The sequence below is a fragment of the Aotus nancymaae genome, unplaced genomic scaffold (assembly GCF_030222135.1).
Source record: "Aotus nancymaae isolate 86718 unplaced genomic scaffold, 86718_ANA_hifiasm-v0.15.2.pri h1tg000051l, whole genome shotgun sequence".
Classification (NCBI taxonomy): Eukaryota; Metazoa; Chordata; class Mammalia; order Primates; family Aotidae; genus Aotus; species Aotus nancymaae.
Window position 1 is genome coordinate 4,391,705 of NW_026988465.1, and position 6,000 is coordinate 4,397,704.

Below are 6,000 nucleotides of genomic sequence, written 5' to 3' on the forward strand. Positions count from 1 at the left end.
CTGGCAAGAGCAGAACCCACATACACTGCCTGGAGAGGTCATGCCAGAGAAATTCAGAATTTTACATCAGGAAAGGACTTTTGTGTCCCTCGAACCCCAGCTTGCCTGGTTCTCAGTGTGCAGTGACTTATCCGAGGTTACACGAGGCAAAGCAGGAAATGCCCATGGGAATCTTCCAGTCCGAGGAAGTTACGGTTTGGGGGTTTGCTGTAGAATATGCTGGGCTTGAATCCAGGAGCCCTGCGTTTCTGCCTAGCTCTGCTGCTGTGTGAGCTCGAATACAACCCTAACCCTCACGGGACGTCACGTTCCTCTGCACACAGAAGTGGCAGCACCTATTCCCGGTGTTGCTGCATGAGACAGCACGGGTAACAGAATTTGGCAAATGTAAAATGACATTAAATGAAATACATCAAGCAACAATAAAAGTAAGAAATGCTATGCTATACCTTTTTTTTTTTTTAGAGATGGGGATGGGGTTTCACCACGTTAGCCAGGTTGGTCTCAAACTGCTGACCTCAGGTGATCTGCCTGCCTTGGCCTCCCAAAGTGCTGGGATTACAAGCATGAGCCACCACACCTGGCCGCTTTTTTTTTTTTTTTTTTTTTTTTTTTGATACAAAGTCTCACTCTGTTGCCCAAGCGGGAGTGCAGTGGTGCAATCTCGGCTCACTGCAACTTTCACCTCCTGGGTTCAAGCAATTCTCCTGCCTCAGCCTCCCCAGTAGCTGGGATTACAGGTGTGCGCCACCATGCCTGGCTAATTTTTTTGTATTTTTTAGTAGAGACGGGGTTTCAGTATACTGGCCAGTCTTGAACTCCTGACCTCATGATCCACCTGCCTCAGCCTCCCAAAGTGCTGGGATTACAGGCATTGGCTGCCATACTTGGCCAAAATGCTATACTTTTGAAAGTGATACTGTTACAATGATTATAAAATCACAGAAAGCCAGTTGCTATCCAAGTGGATAAACACCTCCATCTTTGCAGTGTGAAATAATTGCTCCTGGAGTAATAATATCAGATATTTATTTATACCTTTCCTGGTCACCAAGTGCCTTTAATACAATGTCTGCATTGATTCTCATCGGGGAAACCAATGGAGAATCAACGTTCAAAGCAGCCCGCAACATCTTCAAGGTCACCAGGCTAAAGAATGGCAGGACTGGACTTCCAACACTCAGTGAGAAGGGTTTCCATCAACAAAACCGCACTGCTTCCGGAAAGAAACTGCCCAGTCTGGGCAAACTGGTATCTCAAAGTGGTTGCCCATTGCTGGCAAATGCTCATCCAGACCCAGGACCATTTCTGGGCTGGTTCGCAACCTTAATAGAGAGTCCCTGAGCGTGGGGCCGAGTGCCCACACTATAAAGCAGCCTTCTGCCGTGAGGCACAGCCCTCCCACAGTCACTGGAGTGGGACACACTGCTCAAGGCAGCAGGAAATGAGGCTCAGCACAGCCTCGTGATGTCCCTGATCTCAGATCCTCCTTCTTGCTGTCAACACCTCTTGTAAATCAGTGCAATGATATAAACCCCTGAGCCTTTCCAGTCCCTGATCCCAAATCCAAATAGGACCTGCACATAGAAGCAATAACTCTCTCCTGGACAAATCTCATGCAGAAAACAAAATCAGCTGGGTGCAGCAGCTCACACCTGTAATTCCAGCAACTCGGGAGGCTGAGGCAAGATGATAGCTTGAGGTCAGGAGTTCAAGATCAGCCTGGGCAACATGCAAGATCCCTATCTCTAAAAAAAAATCAAATAAGTATTCAATATTTTATTTGTCTGTTACCAAGAGTGTGCACATGTAAAACTATTCAGCTAAATGCATAAATTCAGCTTTTTATTGGCATATTTTCTCACTGTAAAAGAGAATCACAAAGACACAAAGGGAGCCTCTGTGCTCCTCAGTTTCCTAGGGCTAAAATTTCAGAGTTATTTCTGGAAGCCCTTTTGGCATTGTCCGTCAAGTGCTCTAAGTCATCCATACCCATTGGCCCAGCGATTCTCTTTTATTTATTTGTTTATTTTGGATTCAGGGGGCACATGTGCAGGTTTGTTACGTGGATATATTTATTAGCTGATGCTGAGGTTTGGGCTTCTAATAACCCTGTCACCCAAGCAGTGAACATACTATACTACCTGATAGATGGTTTTTGAACCCATGCCCACCTCCGTCATTCCCTCCCCCAGTCATTCTTATAGATCATGATTCTTATAGAATCATGATCAGAAATTCAGACGAAGATATTCATCGCTTACAATTGTGAAGAGTCGCCCATGAAGCTCAGCGTTTGCCATAAGATGTTAACAGCAGCTGCCTCCAGCAATGAGATGATGACACGGCTCTCTTTTTCTTTTTTTCTTTTCGTGTTTCTGTAATTTCCAAAATCATCTATAATGAGAAACAACCCAAATATACACTGACAGACGAAGGGATAAACAAAGTATGTGGATGTATGCAATAAAGTATCTCTCGGCCTGTAAAGGAAGGCAATCCGGTCACACGCTGCAACACGAATGAACCTTGATGATGTTACGCTCAGTGAAATGAGCCAGGCACAAAAAGACACGTACTGTATGATTCCACTCGTATGAGGTTCCTAGAGTCACCAAACTCATAGAGAAAAGTAGAATGATGATTGCCAGGGACTGGAGGAGGGGCGATGGAGAGCTGGTGTTTAACAGGGATGGAGTTTCAGTCTGCGGAGATGAAAAAGTTCTAGAGATAGATGGTGGTACCGGCTGCGCTGCAATGTGAGTGTGGAACGTGCTTAGTGCCACTGAACCGCATGCTTAAAAATGGTCAAAATGGCAAATATTACATATATTTTACGAAAATAAAAAATAAGGCCAACACAATGGCTCACTCCTGTAATACGAGCACTTTGGGAGGCGGAGGCGGGCGGATCACCTGAGGTCGGGAGTTCAAGACCAGCCTGGCCAACATCGAGAAACTCCGTTTCTACTAAAAATAGAAAATTAGCCTGGCATGGTAGCACATGCCAGTAATCCCAGCTACTCGGGAGGCTGAGGCAGGAGAATTGCTTGAACCCAGGAGGCGGAGGTTGCAGTGAGCCGAGATCACACCATTGCACTCCAGCCTGGGTAACAAGAGCGAAACTCTGTCTCAAAAAAAAAAAAAAAGTTAAGAAAAATTAATTTTAAATGTGTATTTTACTCTGATAGGAAAAAAAGTTGCATTAAGAGAAAATTAGACCTGGTGTGGTGGCTCATGCCTGTAATCCTAGCACTTTGGGAGGCCAAGGTGGGTGGATCACCTGAGGTCAGGAGTTTGAAACCAATCTGGCCAACATGACAAAACCCCATCTCTATCAGAAAAATTCAAAAATTAGCCAGGTGTGGTGGTGCATGCCTGTTATCCCAGCTACTCAGGAGGCTGAGGCAGGAGAATCGCTTGAACCCAGGAGGTGGAGGTTGCAGTGAGCTGAAATCATGTACACTGCACTCCAGCCTGGGTAAAGAGAAAGACTCCATCTAAAAAAAAAAAAAAAAAAAAATTAAATGACCATGCTGGTTTTGTCTCAATGCTCTCGCTTTCAGCTCCCACCGGCCCTGCCTTGATGCGGTGTTCCTATCTGTGTAGTGACATGAGTGGTCCAAGGCCACATTAAACAGTGACATCTGGACTCATCTCAGATGCATACAGAGATTCTTATTTAGAAGGAAAGAATGCAGCCTCATTATTTCCTTTTAATAAGTTCTTATACGTTTTATACTAAGTGTTTGTTTAAAAGGAAATTCCAAATCTAAATTTAGTGCTTGAGGGTTACAAATATGCTTGCTTAGATCTTTTTTTCATAATCACAAGAATGAGAAATTGAGGTCACCATTACATACATTACCTACACATTTTCTGTATCATATCACATCTGTTCCATTTAAGTGAGCAGTAACACTTGGGAAAATATGTCACGTGCCTTACTGTTCAGTGATCCACAATTTAAAAATTGATCTGGGCTGGGCACTGTGATTCATCCCTATAATCCCAGCACTTTGGGAGGCTTAGGCAGGAGGATCCTTTGAAGTCAGGAGTTTGAGGCCAGCCTCGGCAGCATAGACCACCATCTCTACCTAAAAATTAAAAAAATTATCCAGGTGTGATGGTACGTGCCTGTGGTCACAGCTACTTGGGAGGCTGCGGCAGAAGGATTGCCTGAGCCTAGGAGATCGATGCTACACAGAACTATGAGCATGCCACTGCACTCCAGCTTGGGAAACACAGTGAAACCCTGTCTCAACAGGACATAGTGGCTATAACCTGTAATCCTAACCCTTTGGGAGGCTGAGGCAGGAGGATGGCTTGGAGCCCAGGAGTCTGAGACTAGCCTAGGCAACATAGCAAAATAAAAATCAAAGTTAGTCAGGCATGGTGGCACAGGCCTGTGGTCTCAGCTTCTTGAGATGATGAGGTGGGAAGATCACTTGACCCCAGAAGGTTAAGGCTGAAGTGAGTCATGATTGCACCACTGCACTCCAGCCTTGGCAACAGAATGAGACCTTGTCTCAAAAGAAAAGAAACCCTGTCTCTCAAAAAAAAAAAAAAAAAAGTAGTTGGGCATGGTGGCTCATGCCTGAAATCCCAGCACTTTGGGAAGCCAAGGTGGGAGGATCACTTGAGGTCAGGAGTTTGAGACCAGCCAGGCCAATGTGGTGAAACCCTGTCTCTACTAAAAATACAAAAATTAGCTGGGCATGGCGGCATGTGCCTGTAATCCCAGCTACTCAGGAGGCTGAGGCAGGAGAATCACTTGAACCCAGGAGGCAGAGGTTCCAGTGAGTGGAAATCACACCGCTGCACTCCAGCCAGGGAGACAGAGTGAGACACTATCTAAAAAACATATAAATAAAAACAAAAAGTAGAACCATACAATGTTTGTCTTTTTGTGACTGGCTTACTTCACTTAGTATAATGTCTCCAAGGTTCACTAATGTAGCATGTAACAGAATTTCTTTCCTTTTTGAGGCTGAATAATAGTCCATGTAGGTATATACCATGTTTTGTTTATTCATTTACCCATCAGTAGACACTCCAGTTGCTTCCACCTTTCGGCTATTGTGAATAACGCTACTCGGAACCTGGGTGTACAAAAATTCAGTACAAATCCTAAAAATTGGTGAGCCATATGTGTCTGAGAAAATAAAGTAGATGACTTCTATATCACTGGACCAGGAAATCACTTATTTCATGGAATCAGAAAATGTTAGAGCAGGAAACAGTTATAAAATCATCATCTCTACTTATTTATAGACAAGGAAACAGACACGAAGAGACTTAACTGGAATGATTTGTAAAACGTTTCGCTCCTACATTTGGGGAGGAGGGGCTGTTGAAAAGAACCCCCTCCCAGGCCAAATTATCCACCCAACTTGTCATGCCACATACCTCAAATTCCCTACACCAGAGATTTATTTACTTAGATGAAGGCACTGGTAATTTTACCAGGAATCTCCTAGTAAAATAAAAATAGCTCCGAGGGAAAGCCATTGTTGACCCACAACCCTTTGTCTTGCAAGACTGGTTTTCCATGAAACAATTTAAGCTCAGAGTGGGGCTTGTAGGGAATAGAGCCTGCACGGGGGAACTCAAAGAGGAAGCGGAGTCTCCAGGAATTGTCAGCATAGACATGCCACAAGGAAACAATCGCCTCTTGAAAAGCTCCAGGCATCCAGGGGTAGTCAATCTCCAGTGTTCAGATATGAAAGACCCAGAAAAGTCAAGCTAGAAAAGGCCAAAGACCAACCCAGGCAGCTCTTCACTGTATGCTGTGCTTCATGTCAAAATATAGGACTTCGCCATCAGTGGTTTGGGGCCAGGAGTCAGTTCTGGACGTCTGTGGCGTCTTTCACTGGGCTTTCTCAGTCACATGAGCATTTTTCATTAGCAAGAATGGAAAATGCCCAAATGCATCATCAACTGAGGAAATCATTTTGTTTCAACAGATTTCAATCTCTCCAGCACCCAAATGTGTTTCAT